Genomic DNA, 16753 nt, shown 5'->3' on the forward strand with positions numbered 1-16753 from the left:
AACTTGCGTATGGGTCTCGGGTGTGTGTGTGTGTGTGTGTGTGTGTGTGTCTCTCTCTCTCTCTCACTCACCCACTCATTCACCCCTCCCACTCCCTCCCATTGGTTGATTCTCTAGAGGTTACACCTCCTCACTCCCCCCCGCCCCCCATCATGCAGGAAAAACTTTCTGACAAAATATGATATAAGGTGAAAAAAACCTCCTCCCAGGGTCAGAAATACACTCCTCATTTGACTCCTCAATTTTGCCGCCTTTTCTTTCTACCCAACCACCCGGTCTGACCAATCCCGTGCAGCGTGCAACTCCTCCCACAAAACCAGACCCTCGTACCCGCTCATTTAAATTTAGTTGTACCCCAGATGTTTGAGTAGGAATCATTGAAATAATTCTTTAATAGTGAAATAATGTGATTAAAGAAAATAACATTTTTTAGTCTCATACTACACCAGTTTGTCTCCACTTTCTCTATCTGTTCAGTGTCCTCTCTGACACACACTCTGCAGTCAGAGGTCATTGACTCTCTCTCTCTCTCTCTCTCTCTCTCTCTCTCACACACACACACACACACACACACACACACATCTCTCCCACGACACCTCTTCACATCTTATTTGCCAGATGTATTCAAACAAGGCAATAAGCAAACTTTTCAGAAAACATCACAAAGTTTTAATTAATTAATTTTTTGTCTGATCTCTAACCATTGTGGTTACTCTATAAGTTTTATCACACAAGGTTTTTGTCCGTTATCACACGTTGTACTCTTACCACTTTCAGTGCATTCCACAACTGAGAGCGGTGTTGGGGGAGGGACGTAATTTACAACTTCTATCCGAAAACCATTTCTATCCCCACCGACTTTTTCTTAAAGCCGTGTTTTCGGTATTTCACTCCTTTAGTTCACAACAGGTAAGCAATTCAGTAATGCTTAACTAATTCATGCTATACCTTATATTAGTATAAGTTACCAAAAAGGCTGACGTGTATTTAGCTATTTATTTAGCTAATGGATGAAATACTTTATCGTGCGTTGTATGATTTAACTCAGTGGGGCTTAGCGTCGTAATTAATTTCAGGTCTAGATAAAACATACATTTTAACAATCAATGCGTATTATCTACAAGCTATCGTAAGTATTCTTTTGCGAGCTATCTAGGAAAGGATATTGTCAATGTCTTTATTCTGATGATTAATGGTCAATATGTAATATGACCGCTATGCCATAGAGTACGTGAAACATTTTGATCGACTAAAACTCTTTTGATCGACGGCTATTCTTATTCTCAGGGCTAGCTAAATAGAAAAACTTTAGCTTCGAAGTGGGTGAATCTATTTACTTAAATTAACCAGTACATGACCTGACATAAATGCGGTTTTGGTATAAAGGATATCATTATGGTGATCTTTTCTACTCATGGTCTATAATTCTGTTCTATGTATTTCCATAGTTTCCGACGTTCACGACTTCCTTGACTCTGGAGAGAATTGCCGACCAAGGTAATTTCTTATTTGTGAACTTTTATACATTTTAATTGTATGTATTTTATTTTGTTTACATTTTTGTTACTTTTATTTGCAGATATAAGGAAACAAGCTGATGAAACAGTTCATATATTGAATGAGTTGTTACAAGGTAATCTTTTCTAGAGTGCGTCTACCATATGATAAAAGATCGCTTTATGTCTAAAAGTTTATGCAGTGCGTTAATTTGTCACACAGGCAGAGGGGGTGAATCCCTCTACTGTCATCCACTATTCATCGAGCCCTCTGGCGGAGCTCACAAATATTTCACCTGTTACAACCGGCAACGTCTACAGAAACGTATACAGGTCACTGTGGCTTATAACATACATCTAAATAATTCTAGGCCTATTCACGCTGTTCAACCACACTAACCTGTAGGCCACCATCTCCACGTAAGTATATTTTTAAAAGCATGTTTATTAATCGCATTTATACTAGAATAATTGGATCAACTTTCTTTTCTAAGATGACTCGGACGACGAGGATGATTGACAGCTGTCAAATCAACCAATCAAATCAAGCAATAAATCATTTTGACGGTTAGGAAATACCATTACTCTCTCTGTTCACAAATAGCTGCCATTTTATGCAAATTTCGTGGGTATGTTGGATAGCCTAAAATGGGTTTTACGAGCAGATGTACTTAAAATTTAAATGGTTTACAATTCTAATTTTTCAGAAATATCTGATTCAAAGTTGCAGAAAAAAATGCTGCTTTCCAGCATTTGCTCATTTTTGGGGCTTGAAAATCATAGTTTTAAATCTGGCTAAGCAGTATGACTTCTCAAGCATTAGGATGCAAAATTCAGACAACCCCACCAAAGTTCTCTTGTTTCTTACCCTTCGAGAAACAGACTGTTGCTAACTGGGCATAATATGAAGAGTTTTACTTTATCTCTGTAGTTCTCTCATTGGCATTTAGAGCATAACCTATTGCACAAATTCTGTATGCTTGACATTGCCTTGCAAGGATTTTTTCTTTGCCATAGACTTGATGAAAGTAACTTTTAAAATTGAGCTAATTAGCATAAACCTTTTTAGGAAACAAAATAAGGACACACTCACTAAAGTTTATACTTCCTGTACTAATGTTTGAAAGTCTTGAATTAGCATAGACATTATGCTACGAGTTTTAATTAATCAGTTTGGCGATTTGTTAAGGAGCCTGACTTTGCTCTGTGAAGAACAGCCCTCCATTCAACTGTAAGGACAGCAGTTACACATTTACCAAGAAAAGTGTTTCAGCCTGGTATTGAACTAGGTACTTTCTGCCTGTAAAACAAACATGATAACCACTACACTACAGAAACCATACAGCAAGGGGACTTCTGGATCCATCCAGCATTTCCTCCTTTTTGGTGCCTGAAAGGCATAGTTTAAAAACTGGCTTGAATTGTCTTCTCCCCATTAGGATGCAAAATTCAATCCCACAAACCAACGTTTTCTTGTTTCATTGCCTTTGAGGGACAGAATGTTACTCTCTAGGAATAATATGATGAGCTTTACGTGATCACTGTAGGCTGTTGCCTGCAGTGTTTACTCTGCTCAGTAAAGCCATACATTTCTAGCGGCATGCGACTCCCATCTTGCCTGCTTCTCAAAACTAACATTATGGTTTAATATATATTTGAAGTACAGTTGTTTTCTATTGATTTTGATTAATCAGCATTTCAAGAAACGTCAGTTGTACTGCGTTTATTTCACCATCGTCTCAACAACATATCAGCAAGAATGTGTTCTGATTGTCATTAAGAACATAATATGATTAGATTTATAGATCAAAACAACAATTAATCAAATTATATTTATCAAATGGAGCAAAATGAAGCTTGTGAAGAAAATACTAATATTTTCTTAATACACTTTCAAGAAGTAGTGGGGACAATGTAAGTTCAGAAATGGATGGGGACAGGGTAAATTGCATCTGGCAGTTGTCTCGGGTATTTCCAATGCTGTGCCTCATGAGCTGAAAACTAACTTTGTGGTGTACCATGTTACGCAGGTTTTAAACTAACATGGATTTTCGCTGAAACAGAATCCATCCTTATAACCAACGACATAGACATCGGCACCATTCCCCCACATCACAGTGTCACCCCTTTCCACATGGACACCACAAGGCGGCAGATGAGGAGATGATGGGAGAGTGGCTGAGGAAGATGAAGGAGGAGCAGCAGACACTGAAGGAGGAGAGAGACATGGCAGGTTCTCCTGCAGATGTGAGTAAATGTATCTATTTTCATCCAGCATTCATTTTATGCATCATCTATAGGTTTTCTGTTTATCTGTCTGGAGTTGGTATTCTCAAAGCATTCCATTCTTAATATCATGATAACCAGAATGAAGTCATTTTACTGACTTAACATGTCAGAATAATCTTGGCTCTGCAATGGGAAGCACTAATTTTTGTGTTAGATATGCAGGTAGCAGTCTATAGCAGACTATAAACTTAAGAGAACTCGAATGAATAGTGAATCTGAGAAGATATGGTAGTAGGAATAACACACTTTAATAGCAAAAGCAAATCCATTCACAGCCACTTATAAAAACATCTGTTTTCCTCAACACACAATCAGCTTTTTCATTCATGAAGCAAAGTGATGGGAATCAGGAACCAGTTCCAAATTGCCCGATCCATCAGAATTATACGACTCCCAGATGAAGACTTCTTTTTAGCATTGCTTGTGCATTTTTCTGAATTAGGCATTGTGCAAAACTAACACTGAGTGTCATGATTTCAATCTCTTACAAACATGCAAGAAGGTGTCATGGAGGAGAGGCGTGGCTTCTTTTCATGAAAAAAAGATAACAGAGGTGCATGGATTGTCTGGAATATGACCATTTCAAGTAAGAGTGGAATCACAAGACGTATGTCGAAACATCTTTCGATGCAACTTGGTCCAACATTCCAGAAATACCATGTGCTGCTGCTTCCCAGTCAAGCAGGATGTCCCATCCCCCAGATAAATATGCTGCATTAGAATAAAGTTAACACTATGCTGCCAGGCTTAGCAGGTTATTTCTTTGATTAAATGAAAATGAACACTGTACAAACCTCCTCTACTTTCATGCATATTAGATGAGGATGGACAGACTGTTGCTCCAGCCAGCTGGAAGACTCAACATCAGCCCCCAGCTGAAAGCTCCATCTCATGCTTGCTGCACAGTGATGGAGAGTGAGCATAGCAGGGGTGAATGCATCACTGTGCCAGACAGGCAGGCAGGGAGGCAGACAGGCAAGTAAACTGGGCAGGCAGGTGGGCAGGTGGCAGGGTAAGCAGAGAGGCTGGGGAGGCAGGGAGGCAGGGAGGGAGGGAGGGTGCACAGGCAGGCAGGCAGGGAGGGTGGTAGGCTGGGGAGGGAGGGAGGGAGGGAGGGAGGGAGGGAGGGAGTCTGGGGAGACAAGCAGGCTGGCAGACAAGCAGGGAGAGATGGAGGGAGGGAGGGGGCTGAGGAGTGAGGGAGACAGGCAAACAGGGAGGGAGGCAGACTGGCACATAAGCTGAGCAGGCAGGCAAGTGCGTGGGCAGGAGGGTAAGCAGAGAGGCTGGGGAGGCAGGCAGGCAGGGAGGGAGAGAGAGGCACTGGGGAGGCAGGTGGGGAAGGCAGGAAGGGAGGGAGGCTTTGGAGGTAAGCAGGTAGGCAGGCAGGCAAGCTGGGTGGGCAGAGAGGCTGGAGTGAGGCTGGGGAGTCAGGCAAGCAGGCTTGGATGGAGGGAGGCAGGGAGGGTGGGGAGGCAAGCAGGCAGGGAGAGAGCAAGAACACTGGGTACACTGGGGAGGAAAGGAGGGAGGCAGGAAGGGAGGGAGGGAGTCTGGGGTTACATGTGGCCAGATGAACAGAATGTATTCCAAACCTCCCCCAGGAGTCTGCGTCTCCATTCAGATCTACTGTCCATGGGTAGCCCCAGCCTCCCCTCGGTGTCTGGGTCTCGATTCTAATCATGTGGCCACATGTATTCCCAGCCTCCCTCCCTCCCACCCTGGCTGCCTACCTGCCTCACTGCCTCTTGAGCCTCCCTCACTCCCTCCCTCCCTGTCAGCCTCCCTGCCTCCTTCTCTCCCCAGCCTCCCTCCCTCCGTGCCTTCCCTCTGTGCTTCATCGTTGTTCTCCTGTTAGCCATTCCTTAGTGTTAAGTTTCCTTAGTTGCCTTGTTATCAGCCTCGCCCTGTTAGCCTGTTTAGTCTTCTGATTCTTTCCCTCATTCTATTCTGTGTTGTTTTTCTTGTTCATTTTTTTATATTAAACTTCTTATTTATTTGTTAATCCTGTCTGTTCGTTTACTCATTCTCTTTAGGGTTTGCATACTCATTGTTCCAGTTCACTCTCACATCCGAGGCATTGTTACTTTGTATATGTGTTCACCCTCAGCCTCCCAACCATTACACTCATGTGGTTCCTTATTTCCCAAAATCCAGATGTATTATTAAGTACATTTTAAATAGAAAAATAAAGATGCAGACTCGAGAATTAATTGGAGAATAGCAGGCCCTGTGTTTTTGCTGTTCGATATAACATACAAACAAGGCATATGGTAAATATGCTGCGTTAGAGTAATGTGAACGCCACACAGGCAGGTTTAGCAGGTTATTTCTTTGACTAAATTAAAATGAACGCTGTGCAAACATTCTCTGCTTTCATCCATTTTAGATGAGGATGGACAGACGGTTGTTCCAGCCAGCTGTAAGACTCACCGTCCCCCCCCAGCTGAAAGCTCCATCTCATGCTTGCTGTGAGTGTGGCAACGGTGAACACGTCACTGTGCCCATCACTGCATCACGGAAGAGACACTGAGACACTGTGATGAAGAGGAGGAAGAGGACTACACTCAGATCATTATTATGATCATGTGGCATGGTTTAAAACATGAAGCTTCAATAAAGCCATTAAACTAAACCATTTGGTGGTACTAATATAATAATAGTAAACTTTAGTTGTATACAACTTTTTAAAATTATAGTACAAGATAAGAGTACACACAATCAAGATAAAAAAAAAAACCAATGATAAAAACCTGGATAATAAAATCATAGAACATAAAATCTGTTCAATATAAACTGTATAATATAAACAGTGAAATAAATTTGGTAAGAGAGATAAAACTAGACAGATTTACAATATAATTTTTTTTTTTACGTTCCATGTAATTTTCATACGCCCAAACTATGATGGAGTTTGCAGATCGGTGCCCTTCAAAACTATTTAGAATGAAAGAGCTCAATAGCATTTATGGCAGACCCCAACCACCAGGCCCCACTCACCAGGCCCCACCCCACAATCTTTACATTCACTGTATATAAAAGATAAATATGTTTCTATGATTCTATGTTATATATGTTATATATGTAAAGTATAATAATGCTATAAGGATGGATGAAATAAAGGGTCAGTATCACTGCCCAGACAGAACACATATTGCATCTGAGAAAGAAAGGTCAGACTACATCAGGAATCCACCAGAGCCAAACTGTAATGTGGACATTGTGTGGTCCAGCTGTGGCCATGCAGATGATGGTCATGACTAAGGTAACTACTGTCATCCACTGCTTGAAGCTCACCTAACTTCGTGGTAAGCTACCATCAGACAGTATGCTCACAAATGTAAATGCAGCAATAAGCACAATACCAACAACCTGTATAACTGAAACCAACAAACTGGTATATACCACTGTAGTAGTTAAGCTCAAGATCCTAGCATACAGAATGCAAGCAACAGGCCACTTCCACTATGCCCCCTGGAAACAGAGGTTTGAAACCAATATAAAGCCAACTTGAAGTCAGCTAATTGACAGATCTTCAGAAGGAGATAAAGACCAAATATGTGGCCTGGTTACAGAATAAATATAATGGGTGGCCCATAACTTAGGATCTAGAGTCTGGTAAACAGAGGTCAAAAGAGTGGTCAAGAGGCTTTTTATTGTCTTTCTGTGATGGCGGCGGGTGAATGGAAGCGAGAGGTGGGTCAGCAGCGAGGTAATCTTTATTCTCCATAGGTTGTCCGTGATAGAAGCATGGAACCTCAAATACAAATACAGAGGAGCTAGTCTTCCTCTAGACAATTGATCATGCATTGTTCGACCCACACGTAATAGGACCGCTAATGTGCAGCTCCGTCTCCGCGGATCTGGGGGTTAAAATAGAGCAGGGAGTGAATGTGGAATGGGTGAAAATAATTAGTAATCAGGGGATTGTGAACGGGGCAGGTGCGATGAGTAGTCCTTAGCAGGGGTGGGTGTGTCTCCCCTGCTAACTGGCTGACCAACCGTGAAACTTTCTAGCTATAAACAGGTAATTAAATAATGCTCCTACAGTACCATGATGCAACACAAAAGGAGAACATGTGTAAACAATAAATATGAAATACAGCACAAATATTAACATATAGGCAACTTCAACCAGTGCACCATACTGTGACATATAAACAAATACGCTTATAGTATACAGCAGTTACTGAGGTAACAGTACCTAACTGCTGTTCTTACTATTCTCCTCAGGGTTTTGCGGTCTGAGTCAGTTCCTAAACCAGGCAGTGAAGCAGCTGCTCAGGATGCTGTCTATTGTAGAACATGGTGAGGATAGTGGCAGGGGGATGAGCTAGAAGTAGTAGTTACTGCTGGGCTTTCTTGGCTATAGAGCTAGTATTGAGGGTCCAGGTGAGGTTCTCTGCTAGGTGGACACCAAAGAACTTGGTGCTTGTAATGATTTTCACAGAGGAGCTGTCGATATTGATCGGAGAGTGAAAACTACATACTTTCCTGAAGTCAACCACCATCTTTTTTGTTTTTTTCCACATTTAGTGACTGACAGGTTCTGAGACATCCTCTCTGAACGCTGACTCATCATCACTGCTGATGAGACCCCACAGTCTTGCCATTAGTGAATTTGATGTGGTTCAAGCTGTGCATTGCTGCACAATTTAGGGTCAGCAATGTGAACAACAGTGGACTGAGCACACAACACTGGGGAAGCTCAGTGCTCAGTGTGGTGGTGCTGGAGACAGTGATCCTGATCTAGACTGATGGGGCTTTCCCACCAAGAAAGTCCTGGATCCAGCTGCAGAGAGAGGAGTTCAGACCCAGCAGTCTCTTTTCAACCAGACACTGAGGAATGATGGTGTTGAATTCTGAGCTGCAGTCTATGAACAGAATTCTATCGTATGTGTCTTTGTTCAGCTGGATAAGGGTCAGATGAAGAGTGGGGGCAATTGCATCATCTATTGAATGGTTGGGACGATATGTGAACTGTAGGTAAAAAGCACTGGTGTCCAGTCTGCAGAGCTACACAAAAGAAGAAGCAGCCAAAAGTAATGCCTTTGTTTGTAACCACACCCACCTTGATTTCATCATAAGTCATCACACCTGATCCTTGTTACACACATCGTTTATGTATATATGTATTTAAACCCCTGTGTTTGAGAGTTAGTTGTCGGTCATTGTTAGTGTTAATATTCATGCGTATTTTCAGAGTTCATAGTATTTGATCCTGTCATTAATTGTGTTTATGTCTATGTGTTAATATCGCGCTGCCCTGTTTGTTATGCGTGAGTGCCTTTAGTGTTTATTGTTAATCCATGTTTCATCTTATTTAATAAATGTCTGCCTGCAGTTGCCACTGCAGGTGAGATAGCAGAGCATGATGAGATTTCGATCAATGTAACACTCTGCATGTCATCTGTTAAAGAGATAAGTTAAGATGTTTGTAAAACATTTTATATAATAACAATACTATTTATGATTTATTTAATAACGATATGCCCACAGTCCTCCTTCCCAAATCCTCTGTGTGAACACTGATTTATATATTTCTCAGTTCCTAAACACTGAACATCTTCCAGCCATGCTGGTTCTTGTCCCTGACCACAGTGGGCAGTGAGAGCTGGGCCACATCGCAGATGTCTGCACACCACCTCTTCATGTCCCAGTGATCATCACACACTGTTCCCCACTGACCATTACGGTAGATCTCCACTCTACCACAGCAGGCGTTACTGCCCCCAATGTTAAGGCCCTCTATTAGGAAAGAAACATAATAAACAGTTTTATTAACTATAAGCTACTAATAGTCACATATTTCTGTAGAACTAAGCAAAGCATTTTCTGTGTATCCTAATGTGTCTTGCAAAACATTTCTGCAAAGGATGTCTGAAGAATAAAGATGCATGTTGATATATAGGAGATACTATAGCCATTCATTGGCATATGAATTGGCTCATATCAAGCCAATATTTATATCTGAACCAGAAACGTACCAGCAAGCATGAAAACACTAAAGTTACTGGCTACTGAAAGAAAGATATTTGTTACTAAACCCATGATAAGTCACAGCTGTTCATGGTCACACTAACTTCACATGATTGGAGGATGTGTGGGAGCTGGCATGGCTGGATGCCTACCAGCACATGATATAGCTTAATTTCCAAGCCACAATCTCAATTAGTAATTAATTAATTATTATTCTTATTATTCAGATACTTGTGTTCAAAGATGCTTTCAGAAACAATGTTCCCCATATGGATTTGGGCAGAGATTTTAATTTTCTTCAATCAGGAAAACTGAAGAAAAGATTATGCATATTGAAATAATAAAACATTTGCAAATCATCAAGTGTTCTCATGAGTGGTCTAATATGAGCGTGGCGCTCCCAGCCTGCAGTTAGTACTGGTTCTATAAAAAAATATATTTAAAAAATAGGGTGGGGGGGATGTTATGTGTGAATGTTAGGTATGAATGCTAAGTATGAAAATACATATGACTGTCACTTAAGCAGCAAGTGAACAGTCAGTTCTCTGAGTGACATGGGCCAAACTGAGATGGCAAGATGACTGAGTCAAAGCATTTGCCAAACAGCTGGTCTTGTAGAATTCAATTAGCACACACCAACAGGGGTTTAAATACATACTGACATAACGACACTAAATCAGGTGCAGGTGTGTGCTAAACAACATGGGTGTGGTTACAAACAAGTTAAGTCACAGTAAACGAGAAACACCCACTGAACACAGTGGGCCGTAGCACGTGATCAGCAGGAAGGAGAGCGTTCCGTGACATCATTCCAAAGTACTGTATGGAAATCCAGAAAGGCCATATGTGACATCTGGGGTTGGTTGCGTGACATCATAAGTTAACTATTGTTTGTCTCGCCTTATGAACTATCTAACCTAGGTTAAAATTACTCTTAACTAAAATAAGTAATTAAAGACAAAGTACAGTACTTAATTAATTAAAGAAAAAATACTTTTGAATAAAATCAAGAAGTCAGACTTGATTATGGAAAAGTAATAAAAGATTACGGAAGAACTGAGTGATGGGAAATGAATAATGTTTAAACCAAGAATAGGCCTACATAAGTTTGTGTTCCATGTTCCTAAGTTGAAGTGGAGGAGACTGAAGAACAGAATACACATTTTGGCCATTAGGGTAAAAACAAAGGAACAGTTACATAATGAAAGTAAAAAGGTGATTAGGAATGGTGTCCTAGCCCTACACATACTCGGCTGCAGTATATATGAAGCTAAAGTCATTAAATATATCTAAAAAAAAATGTTTTTCATAAATTACCCCTTTTAAGTTTCATCCATGCTTCAACAATTGCAATTGACTAATTCATTGTGTTGCTGTAGCTACAGGGGATGCATGTGCATATGTGTGTAATGTTTGTGAGCTTGAGGGCAAACACACGTGCGGAGTATAATTATCTCGTATGAGAGAGTATAGAAAGTCAGAGTCTGATATATGACATTGTCTGATATATATAGAGTCTGATATATGACATTGGACAATTTTGGGGGGGTCCTGAGTGTGGTCCAGGATCGGACTCTGCGGAGTCCTACAGACCGCATCCGGACTCTGAGGATTGGCATGCGGAAGTGGACTTCTCTGGGTCCTACAACCCCTAGATGGACTTCTACGAGGGTTAGGCGGATTATGGAAACAACGGGGAGTGCAGCGACGTTAGTCTACAGTCAGACTTGGGATTCGACTATGGGGAGGACCTGTCTATGGAGGTGGGGATCGTCCCAACATCAGTGATGTAGAGTCTGCAGACTCTGAGAGCGATAAGCCTCCAGCACTTAAGATACCGCCCAATGCTCCACCTAGGAGGTGCCACTCGGGATCGAGCAAACCATCCGGTGCGGCACAAAGAGGGGCGACCTCGTTCGAGGAGGAAACTCCCTCCACTAGGGCATACAGCCCCGGAATTCATGCGCTGGTACCTAAGTCTCGTAGAGGCAAGGGGGAGGTGTCACCAGTGCCCACCCCACAACTTCTGTGCCTCCTGTATTCCCCATGGGGGAAGTGGATGGCTGAATACAACCTTGATTTAATACTTCATCTATATATTCCTCTCTTCTTCTTGGGAGAGAGGATAAATACGATCCTTGGGAAACACGGATACTTCCAGGAGCTCAATAGCACAGTTGTAGGGATGATGGGGAGGTAACAGGGTTGCTTTTTTCTTACTAAAGACCAAAGTGAGATCCTGATATTCCAGAGGGAGGGAAAAGGCTTGTGTATCAGCAGGGCTCTCAAAAGTGGTGGAACATAACTGGACAACTGGTAATGTCAAACAATTTCTTAGGCAGTGAGATGACCACTGAGTGATTTCCTTACGTGACCATGTTATAATTGGGTCATGTTGTTCTAGCCAAGGTAGACTTAAAATGACTGGTAATGAGGCATCTTCTATGACGAGAAATTAGATGATCTCTGAGTGGAGTGTGCTTGTGGTAAGTTTTATGAGTGTAGTGCGGAGTGTAATATAACCGGCTCCTACTGGTGATCCTTCCAGACCCGCCAGGTGAAGAGACTTGGTTAATAGCTGGGATGTCCATTTCCCATAAAAGATTCATGTATGAAGTGTCCCTCAGCTCCTGAATCAACTAAGGCTGTAAATGTAGAAGATGGTGTAAGAGACCCAATAAAAACACTTTAAAATGTCTTAGTGATCATCTTTCTTTCTCTGGCAAGATCTCTACCTTGTTTTCTGACATGGGTGGCCTGATCTGTCTATGGCTCAGTGATGCTCGATTAGGTCGAAGACAACAACCACTGATAAAATGTTCTGAGGATCCATAGTAAAAACAGAGACCATATTGGAATCGGTGCTGCCTCTCCTCTTCAGTGAAGCATGAAGAATCATATTGCACTGGTTCCACTGGTCTATAACTGGGAGAGGGATAGCTATGGTGAGAACTACTAGTTCTACGTGGTTTTCGTTCCTGGATGAAGTGATCCAGATGTATAGAAAGAGCTATAAGCCGATTCAAATATAACTTATCATCTCGGCAAGCCAGTTCATGTAAAATCTCTGCATTGAAACCATTCCAGAAAGTGACGATCAACGCCACCTAATTTCATCCACTGCCAGCAGTGACTGTACGGAATTCTCATGGGTAGTCGGCCACAGAATGATTGCATTGGTGTAATTTGGTAAGTATCTCCACACAGGTTCTTCCCTCATGTGGGTGATCGAACACAGCCTTGAATTGCTCAATAAAGTCGTCATAAGACGCCAGTTGTACGTTAGCCCAAATGGCTGTCGCCCAGTTAAGAGCTTTGTCAGTTAGACGAGAGGTAATGAAGGTAATTTTATCTTGATTGGAACAGGTTGGAAGACTATTGAAATACAATGAATATTGCAACAAAAAACGTTGACACTTGGGTAGCCATAATATTTTTCAGGTTTCTCAGAGGGAGGGTTGGTTGGATACTGCTTGTGGCGGTAGTAGGTGCAGGTGTGGGACTGAACTGAGAAGGAGTAGTCATCATTTGTAGCTGGGATGTAAGCTCTCTGAGACTTTGTCCTAGTTCCAACATTTGAGTTTGTTGGTCTGCTTGTTGCTTGCCTATAATCCATTGACTGTGTGAAACCCTCAAGCAACTGGTGCTGTTGGTGGATTAGTTGACCCTGGTTGTTCAAAGCTTCCTTCAAAGCATCTGAGTCCACCATCTGCATGGAGGTGAAGTATGGGCCAGGCAAAAATCACATGCAGATAAAAAAAATAGGGATTTATTGTAGTAACAGGTAGTGGAAACGGTCACAGAAATAAATTAGTAACTCGAAAGTAGGGAAAACAGTCCGTGTCAAAAAATCATAAAGACCAACCAATAATCCAGGCATCAGAATCCAAAAGGAGCAGGCAAAAATCGAAACGGGAAACATTAAGTCAAGGTTCGGTACACAGGAAAACAATCCAAAGCACGTTCGGTATGCATAGGACTCTAGAGGCAATACTTCACAGTGTCCTAATGTTCGAGACAGGCTTAAATAATCAAGTACACAGGGGAGTTCAATATTCCGGTAATGACGATCTGATGTGAAGTTCATGATTGGTGGAGTCCTGGGTTGGGTGACAAACAGCCTGCTGGGTGCTGTACTGTGATGAGGAATTGGGTGATATGACACATATGGACTCAATGTTGGAATGTAAATAATGACCAAAGCAGATATTAACACACAATGATGATTTTTCTAATGCAAAGATGGTACAGATAAGTGTGAAAAGTTAATGGAGCGCTAAGACTGGAGAGACGACATTTCACTGAGACATAAGACAATAAGAAATGGCATTCTTGGAGGGTGACACTCTACTTTGGTGGGGTGGTGTAGCAAGAAGGATAAAAGAAGATCCCAAATGTAAGGTCTGCAGTTGTTCTTGAGGCAACTCCTTTGTTGTAAACCATACTGGTGTCAATAAAGACATCTTCTGTTTTTCTCTACCATCCTGAACATTGCCTGTTTGAGTGCTTTGATGTTTTGCATGACTCATCAGCTCTGTAAATATCTGAGCATCAAAGTTTCACATCCACTATTACCCTCGGTCGTCAGGCATAGTGGAATGAACAGACTACATGATCAAAAAACTGCTAGCTGCAGTTCTATGTGAAATGCATATGACTCCTAGTGCAACCACAAAAGTGGCCCCTTTCGAAGTTTTGATGGGAAGACCATTTGAGCCAACCAGGCCTCCTGCTAGCTGTTTGGCACACTCTGATTAGGTTGTACCCTCATTAAGAGCCACCAACTCTGCCCCATAAACCAACTGCCAACTGACACTGAGGAAAACATGGAGGAGCAATGCAATGCACCACATGCCCCGGTCTGGTTTTGTCTGCATGCACAACTCCCACAACCCACCAATCACAATTTCAATATGTAACCTGTGACTGTCAGGTTGATCAGGGGTGAGGCACCCTGACAGACGTAACACGTGTGTCACAACAAGATTTTCTAAGAGGGGCCTTTATGAAGCTGTTATGTAGGGTGATGCCACCTGAAGGAGATCAGGCTAACCAACCCTGACTAGCTCCCGGCTTGTGGCCTCCCTCTGGTAGCCGTGAACTTGCGTTGTAAGCCACACGTTACTTAACCAACATCACCTCAATTATCAACACTGGAGGATGCCACAACTGTTCAATGAACAGGTTGGTATTTCCATGACTTTTCAATGCTAAGCTGCACACCGTTGTCAGCACTCTTCAAATATCCTCTGACAAACGGTTCCATTTAAAAACAGTATAATAGCTATTTTTAAATCATTTATCTTTGCTCTGTTGCCAAGCAGAGATTCTATAGTTGTTTTAGTCACTTTATATTGTTGCCAAGCAGGTTTTCTACGTTTGTTGTGATAGCAGTCTGCCAAAACTATATTCTTCCTCTTTTTTGTCACTCATGCTGTCTATATATTCTAAGCCCTGTGTGAGAATAAGCTGGAGCACTTCTGAGTGCTTGCTGACTCAGTGTCCTGTGTGCAACTCAGGACTTCTCTCCAGGCACCTGAGGTTCACAAAGATGAAACCGGTCTCCTCACTGAGGGTTGACCATCCAAATGCTTAACACACTGCATTGCGGGTAATAAGAATGTTCTGAATTTAAAATGCTCCTTAACATCCGTTCAACACTTTTTAAAAGTCTCAGGTAGCCAATTCTTTAGCTGCTCTAATTGCATGTGCTATTTTCTTTAATAAGAAGAAAAGATCCCTTTGAACCGATAGTAAAATGAACTGACCACACATGGTGGTAAAAATATTTGGTGTGTGTGTTGGGGTTAGATGTTTGTCAAAAGTTCATTTGAATATATTTCCTCTCCACTGTAAGTGTAGAACATTCAGTAGACTATGTTTCTAAAGAGTGTTTATGTTACTGTGGGTTACTATGGAGGTCAAGGCCTGTTTGATACTCAAAAAGGATGGCAGAGGTCCTCATCCTGGGAAATTTGAACTGTTTCCATCAGGTGTTTTTCACAGACTGCACATTAATTTGGGGAACCAAAAGGTTCATGTGGGAGGGTCTGTTCTACTGACCTGCTCCTAGACTGAACATCACATACCACACACTCTTAAACGAATCTTCAGAGAAAAAGAAATCGTACCCACTGACCAGACTCAGGGTTACACAGGCAGAGTTCAGCATCTTAAAGATACTCCAGGAAATATCTCTCTACTCATATCACCCCCCACTGAGGAGGATGGGGGAGTGTCCACCATACCTGTGTAAACACTGCAGTCCACTTCCTCCCACTGACTGGACTCTGGCTATCAGGTGTTTCCCTCTGACTCATGTTGCCTTTATCACTCCAGGACGGCACTGCCATCCTGTGGGAGAAACTGACTTGGAGAACCGAGATGGATGATGCTTGTCCACAAACTCTACTACACTGTGTAGTAGTGTTATATTCTGTGCAGATGACTTTTTGACTGGGACATATGTATAGAGAATAACATTTTTTTTTTAAATTTCCATCAGTCATTCAGTGTATTTGTTTCAATCTTTCCAAGAGATGACATGGGGGTTTAATCATGAAGTTTGGGAATTTTCACATTTGTAAACTAATTGCCTTGAGCACAAAGACAAAAACAACAAAAAAAGACTAATTAAGAAAACCAGTCTTTAAACTGGAGTCACTGGAGTGAATGTGACAGAATCCATGCTGCCAGTCAGTTAGTGATTGACTGATTAAAACATGAAGTTGATATTTGGATCACAGCAGAACCTAAAGCCCACAAAACCAAAAAAGAAGCATGGACATGTATGTCTGGGTCTGTGTCTGTGTGTGTTTGTGTGTGTGTGTGTGCGCGAGCAAGCATGCATGAATGTGTTAGTGTAGGCGTGAATGTGTGTATGTGTTTGTGTGCATCAGCATTGGCTGTCCTTTCTTCTTGACCAAGTGTGTAGCGACCAAAGAGCTGCATCACAAACAATAAAAAAGTGAGGAATAAATAACACAAAC

Source organism: Electrophorus electricus, chromosome 2, assembly GCF_041902795.1.
Source record: "Electrophorus electricus isolate QZ-2024a chromosome 2, ASM4190279v1, whole genome shotgun sequence".
Lineage (NCBI taxonomy): Eukaryota > Metazoa > Chordata > Actinopteri > Gymnotiformes > Gymnotidae > Electrophorus > Electrophorus electricus.